The sequence below is a fragment of the Odontesthes bonariensis genome, chromosome 2 (genome assembly GCF_027942865.1).
Source record: "Odontesthes bonariensis isolate fOdoBon6 chromosome 2, fOdoBon6.hap1, whole genome shotgun sequence".
Lineage (NCBI taxonomy): Eukaryota > Metazoa > Chordata > Actinopteri > Atheriniformes > Atherinopsidae > Odontesthes > Odontesthes bonariensis.
In genome coordinates, this window is record NC_134507.1 from 39538830 (window position 1) to 39557170 (window position 18341).

At 47.9% G+C, this 18341-nt stretch overlaps 5 non-coding genes and 2 pseudogenes across 5 annotated transcripts; 4 read left to right on the forward strand and 3 right to left on the reverse strand.

Moving 5' to 3' along the window:
• Nucleotides 1-5204: 5204 nt before the first annotated feature.
• Nucleotides 5205-5364, forward strand: LOC142366580 (U1 spliceosomal RNA). The gene has a single exon (XR_012766849.1). It is a non-coding gene; the product is annotated as a U1 spliceosomal RNA (small nuclear RNA).
• Nucleotides 5365-5912: 548 nt separating this feature from the next.
• LOC142402378 (U1 spliceosomal RNA) lies at nucleotides 5913-6076 on the forward strand. Its single transcript, XR_012773360.1, has one exon. It is a non-coding gene; the product is annotated as a U1 spliceosomal RNA (small nuclear RNA).
• A 548-nt stretch (nucleotides 6077-6624) lies between these two features.
• LOC142402400 (U1 spliceosomal RNA) lies at nucleotides 6625-6788 on the forward strand. The gene has a single exon (XR_012773362.1). It is a non-coding gene; the product is annotated as a U1 spliceosomal RNA (small nuclear RNA).
• A 548-nt stretch (nucleotides 6789-7336) lies between these two features.
• Nucleotides 7337-7500, forward strand: LOC142366326 (U1 spliceosomal RNA). The gene has a single exon (XR_012766787.1). It is a non-coding gene; the product is annotated as a U1 spliceosomal RNA (small nuclear RNA).
• Nucleotides 7501-11553: 4053 nt separating this feature from the next.
• Nucleotides 11554-11666, reverse strand: LOC142371610 (U5 spliceosomal RNA). Its single transcript, XR_012768078.1, has one exon. It is a non-coding gene; the product is annotated as a U5 spliceosomal RNA (small nuclear RNA).
• A 610-nt stretch (nucleotides 11667-12276) lies between these two features.
• Nucleotides 12277-12385, reverse strand: LOC142401329 (5S ribosomal RNA; annotated as a pseudogene).
• Nucleotides 12386-12749: 364 nt separating this feature from the next.
• Nucleotides 12750-12928, reverse strand: LOC142370674 (U2 spliceosomal RNA; annotated as a pseudogene).
• Nucleotides 12929-18341: the final 5413 nt, after the last annotated feature.

The window sequence follows — 18341 nt, forward strand, 5'->3', positions numbered from 1 at the left end:
TGAGCTGTAGTCATTTTGCACGTGTGTGTGTGTGTGTGTGTGTGTGTGTGTGTGAGGTGTTTTTTTTTCCTTATCAGGGGACTTGAAGAGGCTGACGCCGCTCTCATCCTGCCCTGCTGGACCCTTCAGGTCCTCGATGAGGAGGTGGACCAGGCGAAACGTCTCCTGGGCCCCGAGGGTGACGCGCCGGACATGGTGCTTCAGCTGGTCCCGGGAGACGTACCGCCGGACCACGTCCTCATCACTCACCACCTCCATGGTGGCCGGGTCTCTGGCCCTGATGGCAGCGATGAGGAGCTGGAGGTCCTCGCGGTTGTAGGCCAGCACCGCCCCGACCAGCGCGGATTTAAAGGGGCCGTATTTGGAGTGAGCCTCCGTTCTTAGAGCGGCGTCAAAACGGTGGAGCCAGTGGAAAATGTCCAGCCTCACCACCATCCCCTCGTCCACCCAGGACTGGAACATGATCTCCACCGCGGTCAGACCCTGTGCTTTGCAGCAGCCGCGGTCGATGTAGAGGATCTGGGGGACGGGCTGGTTTGCGAGGCGAAACCTCTCCATCACCCCACGACACATGGGCCCCAGCTTCTCCACCGACTCCTCGCAGGTGAGCACAAAGCTGACGATCTGGGAGAGCTCGTTGCCGATGCTGGTGAACCACTCAGCCGAGCCCTTGCCCTCCCCAGACAGCTTCTTCACCACCTACAACAAAACAAACAAACAAATACAGTTTAGCTTTGCATAATGTGGTGTTTCCCTGTGAGTACTTGTATGCAACACACTTTTGGCTAACTTGCCTTCTTCGTGGAGTCCATTTTCAGCACTTTGCCGAACGTGGACAGGATCTGGCTCCGGTAATCCTGCACGTTGTCCGCCTTGGCCAGGAGGAAGGCGTGGCGCAGGAGCCGGGCGCAGGGAACCGCTCTCGGAGGGGGCGGTGCCTGGAACTCCCTGTGGCCCAGCGCAGAGATGATGCCTCTGGGTTCCACCAGGACCATGAGGAGTGTGGTGTAGAGGTCCTTCCTCTCGTGGTAGTCCTGCAGGTGGTTCTCCTGCACCTGCCGCCACACCTTGACCATCGTGTTACCCTCCGTTCTGTCACGCAGGAGGCGAATGATGGTCTTGTCCACCCCTCGCCTGGCAGTCAGTATGGCGGGAAACCTGGCCCGATGTGCCTCGCTCAGCTGCCGGAGGATGGCGTCGTCCCACGCCAGCCACCGACCCATGGGTCCGCTCTCTCCACCTCTGGCAGCCTTGAGACACGGCCCGCACGACAACATCTCTGTCGCCAGGGTGTACCAGCCCAACACATCACAGATGTGACGTACCTAAAACAGAGAGAGAGAGAGAGAGAGAGAATCACAGGTCAATCACAGGTTGCAGATATGCAACAAGCTTTTTATTTATTTACATTATTTATTTACATTACATTTTTTGCATTTTATGTGTGCTTCACTTTTTCACAACAAAGATCTGTGAAATCTTTTTGATTTGTTGTTGAATGGAAAGTTTATGATGGTTGCGTTCCGCACTTTGTATTAAGAATGTTCAATAAAGATCTATTACATACATTTTATTGTGGTAGCAGCAGTTCATTATACCTTTTTTGCCAATCGATCTGCAGAGAATGACTTGGTTGTGTGAACAAAATTAATCAGGAAAGCCCACAGTTGCAAAAATGCAACATTGCCTAAAATGATTAAAAATAGCCCAATTTCAAAAATTCCAAAAATATTGGTGTATTCCCACCCAAAAAGATGCAAGAAGAGCCAAAATGATTTTTTTCAATGATTATTCGTATGCTTGGGTGCTACAAGGTTAAGTAGTCAATGGTGATGTGTGTATTTCTCTGAGCACAGCTGTGCAGAGACTGAGCCTTACCCGGGAGTGGTAGCCAGACTTGGAGAGGTGTGAGTTGCCTCCAGCCCCGGCACACTTCTCTCCGCGCGGACACTTCAGGGAGCACCGCCACACTCCAACGGGACGCCAGAAGAAAAAGCGGCCTCGGAAAAAGGCCTGTGGAGTGGGAATGCCGCCGCTCACAAAGCCGGGTGGCTCGGGTGGGTAGAACCACATCCGGTCTGACTTCAACACTCGCCGCCTTCTAATGGCGCCCTTTATGTCCTTGTAGACCTGGACTGGTGTGAAGAGGCCTCGCTCGCTGTCCTCCTTCAGCCAGGGGATGTCGGCAGAGGGGATTCCGTTGGGGTCTTCCCAGAGGCGCACCCAGCCTTCCAGCTCCACCTGCAAGACACAAGGTGTACAACAACGCACAACATTTAGTTATTTATTTTCCCTAATGTGGTGATTTTGTGAAATGCATTAACATTGCTTGTGTATTTTGTGATTTTACACTTACAGAAGAGTCACTCTGTGACAAGGTGGTGGCAGACGCAGGCTGTGAGGTCGACGGCGGCTCCTCGGGACGAGCATCAGGGGCACCCTGACCAGGCGCTGAGGACGGCACGGGCGTCTGTTGTTCAGGAGACTCAGTAGAGGCAGCCTTGCTGGTGGACGGCTGTGAGGACAGCAGGAGCTGCTTTGAGGCAGCCTTGCTGGTGGACGGCTGTGAGGACAGCAGGAGCTGTTCGTGCTGCTTTGAGGCAGCCTTGCTGGTGGACGGCTGTGAGGACAACAGGAGCTGCTTTGAGGCAGCCTTGCTGGTGGACGGCTGTGAGGACAGCAGGAGCTGCTTTGAGGCAGCCTTGCTGGTGGACGGCTGTGAGGACAGCAGGAGCTGCTTTGAGGCAGCCTTGCTGGTGGACGGCTGTGAGGACAGCAGGAGCTGCTTTGAGGCAGCCTTGCTGGTGGACGCCTGTGAGGACAGCAGGAGCTGCTTGTGCTGTGTTGAGGCAGCCGTGCTGGTGGAGGGCTGTGAGGACGGCTTCTGCTGCTTGCTGTGCCTTTCCTTCTTGCTGGTGGACTTCTTTGGAGAAGCTGGCACGCTGGTGGAGAGTGGCGACGGCTGTTTGGGACCCTCGGCGGAAATAGGAGGAGGCTGACTGGCGGAGATGGGCTCCCCATGGCTCTCGAAGGTGACGAGGGCATCCACCAGAGCAGTGTCGTCCGGAGCGTCGTCAGACCATGGCGCCTGGGAGGTGGCAGCTGCAGCAGGGGCCCTTGAAGTGGCAACGGCGGCAGCAGCAGGAGGAGGAGTGGCGCTCTGTGAATTACAGGTGAGTGTGAGCTATTACATTATTATTGGGTTTTGCAGTGTAGTTACAGAATGTAGTGTAGTTACCTCTTTACCCAGTATATACTGTCTGAAGCGTTTGAGTGACTTCGAGGTGATGTCACTCTCCCGCATCAGCAGCCACTGCTTGACAGAGCTGTGGGCCTCCTGCGCCATCCTCCGCTCCTGCTCACTGCCGGCTTGAGGGTCAGATTGGTGGCGCTGGTACCACTGCCACATCTCGAGGAACGTGAACGACCGGAAACGGCCCATGCCGTAAATGGCCTTGTCCACGTTCCTCTCGAGGTGGCAGGAGATGGCCGGAAAGAGCTCCACGTACTGCAGCAGGCTGTCCTTCAGCCACTCCTCGTTTAAGGCACCACGCTTCTCCGGCTGCCGGCTCTCTTTAACGTGGCGGTCGACGAGACTGAAATGCACACACACACACACACATCGCTGTTAGTTTCAGTGAAGGGAAAACTGTTCCTGGCTTGCTTTGGTTTTCTTGTAAATGCTTACTACTTGACGTAGCCCACGTCGTTCTCGACCAGCCACTTAAAGGTCCAGCCGGTGTAGCGGCCGAAGGTCAGGACCAGCTGCCCCAAGTACTGGGCCTCAGTCGGCCTCTGTACGCCGCAGCGCCTCTTTGCTGAAGACGGGACATGTTATGACCTCAGTGAACAGGCAAGCAAAAGCTCTAGTGCACCACATTGTCATTACTTATATATTTATAGTATAAATGCAATGCCAAGATGTTTACCCTCCTCAAAGGCAGTCTTGGGGTCCCTCAGTTTGTCGTCCCTCGGACAAACCTGACCTCTCCCCTGCTGGGCCTTGGCTGCCTTGGAGGCTGCCAGAACGCATTGCTGCCTCTCTACCGGCAGGCTGGTGTTCAGTATGTTGAGGGCTGGCAGCAAAGTATCCATGTCCTGAAATTGTCAACAGACTTTTAGCAATATCATGATCATTATAACCATTGCAATAGTCACTATTATTAGACAAATGGAGGCAAAAGCCATAGCATTGCCACCAGAATTGAAAATGTACAATAGGCAAATGTAACACGTATTAAAATTCATACAAACGAGGTGGATATTTTATTTTTTTTTGCATAAATAATGTCACCGGGCCAAATCACAGACGCACTTGACAGAGTTGCAGCTCGAAAGGGCGCATGTGCACTGTCGCTGGTGTCACTCGACTTTCATTTTACAACGCTAAAAACGTTATCTATTATCTGTTGATGTTACATTCACAAAGTAGACAGGAAAACGATATAAATATAGCCATGCTGTATTTTTTTCTTTTGCTAAAAATAAACTTTATAGCGTTGCTAACACCCTCCGGTCACCCAGCTTTAACATTACGCTAAAAACCTTGTATTCCAAATAAACAGGTGATCTTTTTGATAAATTACAGAGGTATATCGCTAGAATATGATCGTAGTAGGTAAATGCGGGACATTTTTATCAATTACAGAGGTATATCGCCAGAATATGATCGCAGACGAGCAAGAGGGTCTGGCTGCAGACCTGTACTGCCGCTGGTGTCACTCGACTTCCATGTTACAACGTTAAAAACGTTATCTGTTATCTGTTGATGTGACATTCACAAAGTAGACAGGAAAACGATATAAATAAAGCCATGCTGTATATTTTTTTTGCTAAAAATAAACTTTATAGCGTTGCTAACACCCTACGGTCACCCAGCTTTAACATTACGCTAAAAACCTTGTATTACAAATAAACAGGTGATCTTTTTGATAAATTACAGAGGTATATCGCTAGAATATGATCGTAGTAGGTAAATGCGGGACATTTTTTATCAATTACAGAGGTATATCGCTAGAATATGATCGTAGTAACAAACTGTACCTTCGTAGCAGCCTCTCGGTATTTCGCGAGTTGGTTTGGCTTGAATTGGCAAAGAGCCTCTCTGATTGGCTTAGAGTGTACGTTTAGAATGTAGACTCCTCTCTGATTGGCCTAGAGTCTACATTTAGAATGTAGACTCCTCTCTGATTGAACTAGAGTCTACACTTAACGTAGACTCTAGGCCAATGACAGGCTGTAACTGTCTACAAGAAACGTAGACTTTTGCACTTCAGTTCGGAAATCTTCTGCGAATTCCCCAAATGTGGGAATCTCGACTGCATAATTTCTGGTAGTGGGGGACTGCGTTCGCGCTCTCCCCTGATTTGACTGTATAACGTAAATATCCCTGGGCAACTCTACCTTGGTTTTTGTCCTGGCGTTGCTGCTTTAACGACACCTTTCCATCTTTAAAACCCATGTTTTGAAAGGTTTGCTGAATGCTGCGGCAGGTCTGCACAGCTGATATGCAGCTGCGCAGTTGTCAGGTGAGGTCATACGGTGCAGTCACCCCAGGCAGGTGGGCGTTGCCTTAGTGATGGCAACAACGAGATGAGAATACGGCAGCATTTCTGCACTGGAGATATTAAGCCGTGAGGGTTTGCCTCAACTAAGAATTTTCCCAGTGTGGGTGGGTGTGGCTCTAGAGACGGGGAGAGTGGAAAAACTAAATCAATTTGTGCTCCAAGTTCCTTGGTTGTTGAAACAAGAACTGATCAGAAAGATGAAGAAAAGCCGGACTGTTTTAATCTGCAAGCTTTTCAGATTCAGGTTAGCTGCTGGCATGGCACTGCAGACAGTTGAATTTGCTGCACCGTCCGGCCGAGTGAGGCACCTGGAAAAGAGGTGTCAGCTTCTGACAGTTCCAACTCATACTTACCTGGCAGGGGAGATACCATGATCAAGAAGGTGGTTCACCCAGGACGAGGCTCAGCCATTGCACACCGGCTGTACTGACCCTTGCGAATTCCCCAAATGTGGGAATCTCGACTGCATAATTTCTGGTAGTGGGGGACTGCGTTCGCGCTCTCCCCTGATTTGACTGTATAATGTAAATATCCCTGGGCAACTCTACCTTGGTTTTTGTCCTGGCGTTGCTGCTTTAACGACACCTTTCCATCTTTAAAACCCATGTTTTGCAAGGTTTGCTGAATGCTGCGGCAGGTCTGCACAGCTGATATGCAGCTGCGCAGTTGTCAGGTGAGGTCATACAGTGCAGTCACCCCAGGCAGGTGGGCGTTGCCTTAGTGATGGCAACAACGAGATGAGAATACGGCAGCATTTCTGCACTGGAGATATTAAGCCGTGAGGGTTTGCCTCAACTAAGAATTTTCCCAGTGTGGGTGGGTGTGGCTCTAGAGATGGGGAGAGTGGGAAAACTAAATCAATTTGTGCTCCAAGTTCCTTGGTTGTTGAAACAAGAACTGATCAGAAAGATGAAGAAAAGCCGGACTGTTTTAATCTTTAAGCTTTTCAGATTCAGGTTAGCTGCTGGCATGGCACTGCAGACAGTTGAATTTGCTGCACCGTCCGGCCGAGTGAGGCACCTGGAAAAGAGGTGTCAGCCTCTGACAGTTCCAACTCATACTTACCTGGCAGGGGAGATACCATGATCAAGAAGGTGGTTCACCCAGGACGAGGCTCAGCCATTGCACACCGGCTGTACTGACCCTTGCGAATTCCCCAAATGTGGGAATCTCGACTGCATAATTTCTGGTAGTGGGGGACTGCGTTCGCGCTCTCCCCTGATTTGACTGAATAACGTAAATATCCCTGGGCAACTCTACCTTGGTTTTTGTCCTGGCGTTGCTGCTTTAACGACACCTTTCCATCTTTAAAACCCATGTTTTGCAAGGTTTGCTGAATGCTGCGGCAGGTCTGCACAGCTGATATGCAGCTGCGCAGTTGTCAGGTGAGGTCATACAGTGCAGTCACCCCAGGCAGGTGGGCGTTGCCTTAGTGATGGCAACAACGAGATGAGAATACGGCAGCATGTCTGCACTGGAGATATTAAGCCGTGAGGGTTTGCCTCAACTAAGAATTTTCCCAGTGTGGGTGGGTGTGGCTCTAGAGACGGGGAGAGTGGAAAAACTAAATCAATTTGTGCTCCAAGTTCCTTGGTTGTTGAAACAAGAACTGATCAGAAAGATGAAGAAAAGCCGGAGTGTTTTAATCTGCAAGCTTTTCAGATTCAGGTTAGCTGCTGGCATGGCACTGCAGACAGTTGAATTTGATGCACCGTCCGGCCGAGTGAGGCACCTGGAAAAGAGGTGTCAGCCTCTGACAGTTCCAACTCATACTTACCTGGCAGGGGAGATACCATGATCAAGAAGGTGGTTCACTCAGGACGAGGCTCAGCCATTGCACACCGGCTGTACTGACCCTAGCGAATTCCCCAAATGTGGGAATCTCGACTGCATCATTTCTGGTAGTGGGGGACTGCGTTCGCGCTCTCCCCTGATTTGACTGTATAACGTGAATATCCCTTGGCAAGGCCCTCAGCTTGTACAAAGTGCAAAATCGGATTTAGACTTTAGGACAAATAAGGCATATTATTGGGTAAAAGATTTGTCAATCAAATCCATGGAGAGGGAGGGATGGGAAATCATGGGCATGCTGTACTATTGGTCAATTAGCTGTCAAAAGCTGCCAGGCCATGTGGTGAAGTGTTGTGGCAGGGTGAATCTAGGGAAATGTACAAAATACGACTTAAATGATCGTTTTATACAAGTGTTTTGTCTAATTGGGAGTGTTGGACATTGAATCGTGTTTTAATGATTGCATTGCTGTCTATTGATCACTTTTGAGTGATTTATTAATTCACCCACCAGCTGGTACTTGGTATTGTATGAAAAAAAGAAAAAGGTGGTTAAAAAAAGACATGAGACTAATTGGTGTGGCTATTTTCAGAAACATTTGGATGTGAATGTAAACAAAAACTCTAAAGCTCTTATTTTTGTCTTTCCATAGGTCGACCCGCTGGTTTGAGGCCTACATGGTGATTATGGGGGAAATGACACACTGTTACCTCTGCAACATTGTCTATTAAGTCAATAAACTTTTTTTATTTCTTCACAGTTGTATGCTGTTCATGTGTTTATTATTACAGATGATGGTATATCATGAATGATTATAATTACTGGTAGGTTACATTATAATGAATAGATTGAAGGAGAACATTGAAAGTGTTGACTTGGAAATGACACAACACACTGCTACTGCGATTCAAGGCACTTTAAGGGCTGAAGTGCATTTATTCAAGTGCATTCTCATTTAGTAAACAAAGTTAACACATGTATAGTGCACATTTTTCATGACAAGACATTTTAAATTAAGTGTGTGAGGGGGAGAGAGAGAGAGAGAGAGGGGGGGGGGGTGAGGGGGAGGTGGAGGTGGAGGGAGAGTGTGTGTGTGTGAGACAGAGACAGACTGACTGACCAGGAGCAGTGGGCAGACAGGAGAGAGAGCCATGTGCAACAGCAGATATGGGAACAAACAAGAAATCAAGTGTAAGTGAACAATACAAATGAGAACTGTATACATGTGCATGTAGGAGTGCAATCAGGAAACTATATACACAAACAACAACATAGGGACATCAAAGATAAGAGAAAAAAAAAGTTCAGACAAGTCAAGATCAGTCACTGGGCCTCAGTCATTTACCAGCCGTTGATGTCACAGATGGGCCTCACCGTGTTGCCGTAGCCACAGCGGTACAGGAAAGCCTTCGGGTTGTCCTTGGCAGGGCAGCCGGGCTCGGTGCAGCGGACGCTGTAGCGCCACACACCAACTGGCCTCCAGAAGAAGACGCGGTGTCGGAAGAAACTGTCTGCCACGGGGACCGTGCTGCCATCCACCACACCGGGCATCTCGGGAGGGTGGAACCACATCTTTTCACTCTTCAGGACCTTCCTCCACCTATTCCTGCCGTACATGTCAGAGAAGGGCCGCGGCTTCAGAAAGAGCCCCCTCTCCTCATCCTCCTTCAGCCACTTAATGTCTTGCTCGGGCAGCCCGCTGTCCTCAGCCTCCCAGGATTTGTGCCATCCTTCAAACAGGATGGCGTCTTCACCACCAACTGCCTCCTGTGACTGGCTCTCTGTAAATACAAAAAAACCCAAAACACATTGAATATAGTATATCCACACTGTCGAATGAGGCTTTTCATTACAGCAGCCCACTGGATGTGACATGCATGATCTGTGTGCTATTAGCCAGTAAACTAATACAACTTGTGTTAAATGAATATGTACCTTGTGTTTCGTAGGTGGACAGAGCCTCCACAAGCAGAGCGTCGTCTTCTCAGCTGGGGTCTGCTGAGCTGGCAGTGGTGGCTGATGGACGGGGCGCAAAGAAGGAGGGTACCGGTGAAGAGGTAGGCACAGCTGCACGGGTGCTGGGGTGGCAGGCGATGGTGCTGGGGCAGCCGACTTGGAGGAGGCCTTCTTCTTCGGCTTTGCGGTGGAGGTGGGGGATGCTGCTGCTGCTGCTGGTGCTGAAGGGGGCTTTGTGGTGGAGGTAGGTGTGGCTGATGGACGAGCCTTGCTGGTGATGGAGGGAGGTGCAGGAGGAGGAGGTGATGGAGGGGCCTTGCTGGTGGTGGGTGGTGCTGCTGCTGCTGCTGCAGATGCTGCTGGGGGCTTGCTGGAGGAAGCAGACGCGGTGGAAGGAGTGGCTACACCCTGCTTAGGAGGAATATTACATTTCAGTTTTGCTGAATACATTTGTTATGTCATTCCTTTATACACATGTTCACCTGCACACATACCTCCTTGTCCAGAATGTACTTTCTGAACCTCTTGAGGGCCTTTGAATTGATGTCATCCTCCTTCATGATGAGCCACTGTGTCACCGACGTGTAGGCCTCCTGCGCCCTCTTCCTCTCAGCGTCGCTGCCAGCCTGAGGATCCGCCAGGAGCCTCTTGTGCAGGCTGTACCACTGCCACATCTCCAGGTAGGTGAACGACTTGAACCTCCCCTGTCCATAGATGGCCCGGTCCACATTCACCTCCAGGTGGCACGAGACGGTGGTGAAGAGGTGCGCGTACTTGACCAGCTGCTCCTTCAGCCACTCGTCGTTGATGGTCTTCCTCTTCTCAGGGTGCCTCATCTCCTTCATGTGGCGGTCGACGATGCTGAAATGGCATAGTAATGTAACATAGTGATACAGTACTATTAAGTTATAACACTATTCACATGGCGATCACTTACTATTTGCAGTAGCTGACATCATTCTCGACCAGCCACTTGAAGCTCTTGCTGGTGTACTGGCCAAAGGTCATCACCAGCTGCCCCTCTACATTTGCCACAAAACACCTTCGTGCAGGCCTCCACCAGGTGCCCGTGCTCCCCACATTTGCGGCAGAGTTTGGGCTGTCCCTGGTAGTGGATGTAGCCTCTGTTTTCTCCCAAGACAATCATTGATGGGAGATGTTTCAGGCCCTGGAAGCCCTGGGGGTCTTGCCATTGTTGGATGGGGACCCTCCAGGCGCAGTTCCAGATGCCGTCGACATCCCTCACCTTCATTGCCTGGCCTTTAACAGTGCAGAATCTTCCCAACCATATACAGATATCTTCTGCGTTCACCATTTCATTGAACATTCTGACAATTACTGTCTTCAGAGTATTGTTAGTAAGTTTCTCAACAGTAAACACAGAAAACTGGGCTTGGACATTTTCAAATCTCGTCCAAAACTCCTGCAGCAAAGCTGCAGTGCGAAAACTTACATCGAAACCTTTGTTAAAAGGCAATGACAGGATGCAATTCAAATCGTCTGGCTTGAAGTTCAATATGTTTTGAATTAGCTTCCGAGAGAAGTCCAATCAGGACATCTCTATGAGCTTTCCATCTTTTTCTTTAAATAAAAATCTAGCGCTGTGGTGCCTCCTCATGCCAGCATAGTTAGCCGACATGATGGAGGCACCACAAACAGTTTTTAAATAAAATGCTTAAAATAACAATAATAAATATCACACTAAAAGCCCAATAAAAGAGTAAAAAGTGGATAAAAAGGTACTAAAAAGGGATACTTACCTTACTTACTTACCAGGAAAAATTAAATACAAAGAACTCCAACTACAAAAGACTTGGAATACTTTGATCGAACACAAAAAAGAACCTCCAAAGCGAGAAAATTTAATGCCAAAAAGGCATAAAATAGTCCACCCAAAAGGAGGCGATCGCAGTCTTAGCCAAAAGGCCGAGAAGCGATAACCCTCCACTGTTTCACGTCCGAGCGCCCTTCCTGGCACAATGCGCACTTGTGGCGGTGCTCTTTTTTTGCCTACAAAGCGTCACTTTGCACCTCCGCCCACCCGCTGCAGTGAGCACTCTTCAGCCGTTTCAGATGGTACAACTTTGCACTCCTGCCCGCTCCACTGAGCACCATTCAAACAACAATTTAGCACTCCAGCTTTGAACATGGGCACGGTCTCAACAAATAAGGTGACTCTACTCCGAGAAGTCACTTGGCACACCAAGAAGATTTCCTTTGCACAGACAGAATGGGCTTCACCCGCAAAGGTAAAGCCTTCCAAAAATAGAAACAACTCATTAATGTTGCTCTCCACGGAAGTCTTTAGTAAAAGGCGAAAGACTTGTACGTTATGAAGAGAAACCAGAGTACGAGTATTTGACACTGCGGGAGCAGTGCATCAGGCTAGTTGGCATAGCCACCTTCCCCACGGTGAGCTTTGCTTGGTTGAGACGCTGGCTCCTCGGCCGACCAGGTAGGAACAATCGGGCCCTATTCAATGGCTGCTTTGTCTTTTACTCTGTGCAAAAGACTAGGGGTCTTGAGGCTTTGTTCTGACCGCTCATTGGGTGTAGAGGTTTTTTTCAAGCAATTCTCCCAGTCGGCCCAATCCCAGAGCCATCTCAAAGTGGAGTTCACTTTCACTCTCTTTTTTCGCAGACTAAAAGCCAGAGTTTTATCTCAGAAGCTAAGCAGAGTCGGGCCTGGTTAGTACTTGGATGGGAGACCGCCTGGGAATACCAGGTGCTGTAAGCCTTTTGGCTTCTCCAGGCGCATGCAGTTTGACTGCGTCAAATGCAGAGGCAGTCCCTGTTTGACTTTTTGGAACTGCTCCTTTGTCAGGACAAAGTTAAATGTATGAGGATCAAAGGCAACCATGACCTGGGACACCTTAGCAGATCCAGGATCAGCAAGATGGATCACAGGGTGATCATCAGATGTTTCAACAAAAGACATGCAGAGAGAAGAGAAGAGAGAAAAATGCTTACAGCACCTGGTATTCCCAAGCGGTCTCCCATCCAAGTACTAACCAGGCCCGACCCTGCTTGGCTTCCGAGATCGGACGTGTTCAGGGCGGTGTGGCCGTAAGCCACAGTCCCTGTGACAAATATGTGTTATATAGGTGCTGGAACCATACGTTGCCCCTATTTTACCAGAGAGTTGGCTTGAGAGGCTGATGTTGAGCCTGCACGTCGACTTCCCTGATGTGATTGTTCTCTGCAGCTGAAAATGGGACTCTCAGATAACTTAGTGTGTGTCTGTCAAGCTCCTCTGTTCCCTGTGTGTTGTTTTGTGTTCATGGTCATACAGAGAAACCAGGGAAGCTCAGTCCCACGACGTGCTCATAAGCTGCGTCTTTTCTAAACATTATAGTTCTATTTTGGAAGCCAGGAAACAACGGCTCCCTGAAACTACCACCCTGTACCGCTGGTTCTGTTATTTCACAAGAGTTGGGAAGAGTGCACCGTTCCCGGCGGCACTGCAGTACCGGGTCGATGCGTGGAGTGAACGGAGCAAGCCCTTTTTTAACCCCTGTGCCTAAAAATCCATTTAATATGTAGTCCTCATATAGAGGACGTATCAGATATTAAACGGATAAGAACAGATCTTTTTTTTCTTTTGAAAAAATTTATTGACACTAATACATCACATTTTCATAAAAACTTCATATTTAAGACATATGTTTTACCTATGAATAAAAACATCAATAAATAAGTGTAATCTGTATAACCACATTTAAAACAACAACAATAAAACAAGTTTTTCATGGGATATTACAGATAAAGTCAATGTTGTCTAATGTAAAAGCTACATGTGAAGTAGTTCTCATGCGAGTAGCAGTTTGTATTGAGTGTCTTTAAAAAGGAGTGCATTAGTTAAAATGCTCTCTTCCAAGTCCATTTTTTGTGCAGGAGCGTAGTGAGTCCCTAACTCATTTCGCTCCCCCAAACAGTAGGTCTCTCGGGATCCTGTCGTGGTGCTCAGAGGAGATCCCCACCCTGTTGCTCCTTCCCACCTGCCTCACCCGGAGAGCCAGGCCGTCGCTGCTTTGACCTTTTTGTGTGTAGCTCCGGCTCCTTCATCCGAATGGGCACAGAGGCGATTCTTCTTTGTGGATGTGTCCTAGGCCCGCCGCCTGCAGCTCCGGCCGCTTGAGCCGCCGCTGCGGCCATCCGGATCACAGCCACGGGGGGGATCTGCATGCGCTTCCTCACCAGCAAGTTCCTGGAGGTCCACATGGCGTCTTTGATGGCGGCTAGGGTGAGCCACTGCTTGGCAAAGTCATTCTTTTTTATTTTTGTTTGGCTCGCCCCATAGAGCACGAGTTGTGCTGTGAGGACCTCCCTTGCTGGCAAGTACGGGAATTGCAAGGAGCCGGCTGTTGCCCACTGGTCTGCAGCAGCGCTGCACTCCCAGAGCAGGTGCCTCACCGACTCGGGCGCGCCACAACCAGGTCGCGGGCAGGTTGAGATCGCTGACATGCCCCGGGAGTGCATAACGGACCTGACTGGCAGGATCTCATGAGCCACCATCCACGACAGGTCCCGGAGTCTGTTTGGGAGAGCGGAATGGTTGACGTTGCACCAAACTGTTGAGGGCTCGCCGAACGCGAGCCCACGCACTGGACTCACTGGTTGCCGCTCCTGCACAACAGAAATCAAAGAGCGGTGGTTTGTTAAAACATGCAACTCCTCTGCCTCCAAGTTAAAATGCTTTAAGAACGTCTGGATAAAAGCATAGGATGGTGGCAGGCTAAAAGACACAGGCACTTTTAGGTCGGTGGGTAAAATCTTCAGTCTTCTGAGGTAAGAACCCATCCAGAATCGTGTCATTGCTTTAGTTTTGGGGTTTCCGGATGGGTCTGTGGCCTGTAGGATGTGCAGTGTAGTGTATCTGCTTCCTAAAAACAAATAAAAATCAGGCACTCCTTTTCCTCCCTTCTCTTTTTGTTTCTTCATTACATCTCTCCTCAATCTTTCCCACTTGGAGCCCCACAGAAAATAAAAAATGGCTCGGTCCAGGTCTAAAAGCACTTTTCTAGGTGGGATAAAAACAGAACTGATTAGTAAAAGCAAAGGTAAAATCACGGCTTTGATGATTAAAACCTTTCCTTCAATGGTCAGTCCTTTAAGTCCCCAGTATCCTAGTCTTTGCTTTACTTTCCCTACCACGTCTGGCCAGTTTGATGTCCCTCCCCCTTCCTTGTCAAAATTAATCCCCAGTATTTTCTGTTTTGTCTGGGTTATAGTCACGGGGAGTCCTGCTGTCTCAGTTGCTGTCCATGGCCCATAAAATTGGGCTTGGGTCTTGTTTCTGTTTAGTTTTGCCCCAGAGGCCCGTCCATACCAGTCAGTCAAGTCCAGAGTCCTATTGATAGATAATAGGTCTGTACATAAAATGTTCACGTCGTCCATATATAAAACACACTTTGTCGATAGTCCCCCGCTCCCCGGGACTCTCACCCCATTGATTTGGTGGTCCCTTCTCAAGCTCTGTGCCAGTGGTTCCACACAGATGATGTAGAGGAGGGCAGATAACGGACAACCCTGACGGACACCGCAGTGGATGTTTACTGCTTTTGTCAGATGCCCGTTAACAACGAATTTGCTGGTAATGCCCCGGTACAGCAGACCCACCCAAGCTATAAACCTTTCTGGGAACCCCATTTTTGGCAGTACCTGGAAAAGGTACTGGTGCGAGACCCGATCAAAGGCTTTCTCAAAGTCTAAATTTAGGACTGCTAGCCGAATGTTTCTGTCTCTCGCATAACAGATGGTGTCTCGGATCAGTACGAGGCTGTCGGTTCTCTTCCTCCCCGGGATGGCACAGGCTTGATCCGGGTGAATCAGGTCTTCTAAAAACAAGGACATACGTGAGGCTAAAAGTTTTCTAAAAAGTTTACAGTCAAAGTTTAAAAGTGTAATCGGTCTCCAATTCTTCAAGTCAGTCTTGTCTTTTTTTTTGTGAAGAAGAGTCACTATCCCTGCTCTAAAACTGTCAGGAAGTCGCTCAAGTTGCTCAAATTCCATAAAAACTGTAAACAGGTCAGGTGCTAAAATATCCCAAAAGGTCAAATAAAATTCTACGGGAAGTCCATCTTGTCCTGGGGACTTCCCTTTCTTAAAATTTGTAAAACATTTATTTAACTCTGAAATTGTAAAATCTTGGGGTAAAAGCACACTGTCTTTTACTGTTTTTTCTATGAAATTTAAAACTTCTGTCATGGTGTCCATTTCAACAGGTTTTTGTTCGTACAGTTCACGATAAAATTGGTCAACAGCTTGTTTAATTTCTTCCATTGAATCAACTGTGCACCCGTTCTCTTTTGTTAGCTTTAAAATGGCCCCCCCTTTATTCACAATTTTCTTAAAAAAATACCTTGTGCACTTCTCTCCTTCCTCTATTTCTCGTTCCCTGCTTCTTAAAATGACACCCTTACTTTTAATATCTGCTAAAACCAACATCTCTGTTTTCACTTGTTTAATTTCATCATTAAAATCCATCCCTTGTTGGTTTAATTTAAAATAGCGCTGTAGTCGCTTCTGCAGTCCCATCATGCGTCTGTTTTCCCTATTCTTTTTTCTCCTACCTGCCTGTCTAAAGAAAGTCTGGGTCTTTTCCTTCACCATTTCCCACCAGTGTGCACGTGTATCGTAAAAGTCTTGAAGGGTCTGCCACTCGTGGTACTGCTCCCGGTACTGACTAACTATTTCATTTTCTTTTAAAAGGGAGCAGTTTAGTTTCCACAGAACACTTCCGGAAGTCACACCCGAAGATAGTGATAGGGTGCAGGAAAGCATTAGGTGATCAGAAAAGAAAACGGGGGTCAATCTAGCATCGGTTGGTGGGCAGTCCCGTGTAAAAAGGTAGTCTATACGAGAGGCTCTGGTGCCATCACCACTGAACCAGGTGAAGCCCTCCTCTCTGGGATGCATGGTTTTAAAACAGTCCTGAAGTTTAAAATCCTTGCATATGCCCTGTAATAAAACCGATGTTTTGTCAACTTTAAAAAATTCCCCTGCTCTTTTTCTGTCACTCCTGCTTAAAATACAGTTAAAATCACCCCCTAAAACTAGTGGTGCCCTACCTAGCATGTGGGACTGCAGGTCTTCTAAAAGGTCATACCGGTCATTTTTTTCGTTAAAGCCATAAATATTTAAGAGGTTAAAATCTTGTCCCATAAAAGTCAAATGTGCTAAAAGTGCCCGTCCGTCTCTCACCACAGTGCTGCCCTTCACCAGAACCTGAGGGTTTTTGATCAAAATGGCCACTCCATCATTTTTGTTTTGGTTGGATCCACTCCACAATGATGTCTGTGGCCACATCTCCTCCCACTGTCTGTAGTGCTTTAAAAACGGTAGGCCGCATTCCTGTATTAAAAGAACATCTGACTTAAAAGAACTAAGAAAGGATAAAACACTCTGGGCTCTAACTTTCGACTTTACACTTCTCACATTAATAGTTGAGAGAGTGAGTGTCATGAGTATGGTTAAAAACAACAGGTATGACATCTTAAAAGACTAAATGAGGGTTAAAACATTTAAAATGTCTTAAAAGCAGTTATGTAATTTCTTGTGAATGGAGCTCTTCCTTCACTTCTACAGGTGAGAGGCGAGGGTGTTGAGCTCTATTCCCCGGTCGGACTCTGGGGGTCGGCCTCTGTTGCAAGGTTTTGTTAAACTTTGAGTCTCTAGGGGTTGATTGCAGAACTACATTTAAAAAAGAGACCTCATTTGGTGAATTGGAGGGGAAGACTCTGGGCTCCTCCACAGATGAACTGTCTGAGGTAGTCCCAGCTCTTCCCCTCTTCTCTGAGACTATAGGAGAATCAGAGGACAATTCTGATGCAAGCCTCTTTGTTTGCTGGGCATCGGGGAGGGAGGCATCCTCGCTATCATCGTGTGATTGGACTTCTTCACATTCTGAACTAGCTCCGCCTTCTGCCTGCACCACCTCCTCCTCCTCTCCAGAACTCTCCATTGGTGGGGGTGTAGCAGGCCCCTCCCCCTCCTCTGCCTCACCTGACTGCTGTCCACCATTCAGGGATTTTGGCGGGAAGTTTGAATTTTCCAGCCCAGCTGTTTCAAGTAGCTCGTTAACTGCCTCTGTCCTCCATTTCCTTCCCGCGTTTTTTTGGATTTCAATTTGTTGGCAAAGGATTTTGGGCAATCTCTGAAGAGGTGGTTTGATTCTCCACAGAGATTGCACTTTCTGCCATGAGTAAGGCTGTCGCGGTGAGGGAATTCCCACCGCGGTGACTCATAGCCGCTCAACAGCGCGGTATGCGTGATATCGCATGCGGTGATATATATTTTTCTTCATTAGGCTACTTTCCACGACACGCAATGTTAGATGAAAATCGAACGCATAATCCGTCTTTTTTCCCCAGCGATCCTGACATTTCACTTTGCTTTGCCTGTCATTTACTCGCTCACAGACCAACATAGCGGAGATCAAGCAGCGCATACCCCATCCGCAACATTATTGCCAGCGCCACCAAGGTTGCCACCCGTCCCTTGAAATACGGATTCGTCCCTTATTTGGCAACAAAATGTTGCGTCCAGTATTGAACCAATATGGGACGCGATTTGTTCCGTATTTTCACAAATGTCAAATACACTTGTCTGTCCCACACGCATCCACACAAAGCCCCGCCTCCCCGGCTGCGCTCCTTTGTGAGTCTGGCTCCCTGCGCGCGGTGCTGTCACTCACAGTAACTGAATGAGCAGAAAAGTTTACAAATGTTTTTTTTTTCTTCTGTCTTTTTATCTTCTGTAAGTAAAAATGTCTTTCAGGTTCATATGGTTTTGCACTTAAAAAGTTACATTAAGTTATCAATTTTTTTTTTTTTATGATTTAAAAGTTCATTTACAAGAGCTTATTTCTAAATGTTTTTTTAAACACCATCCACCCAGACAAGTTGATAAAACACTGATTATAAGGCTGAATATGTTGCAAAACAAGTAGCCTAAAAAAACGACACACATCGGAATCGGTTCTTTAAAATTTGCTTGTTATTTATAAAACAGTATGATATTTCAGTCA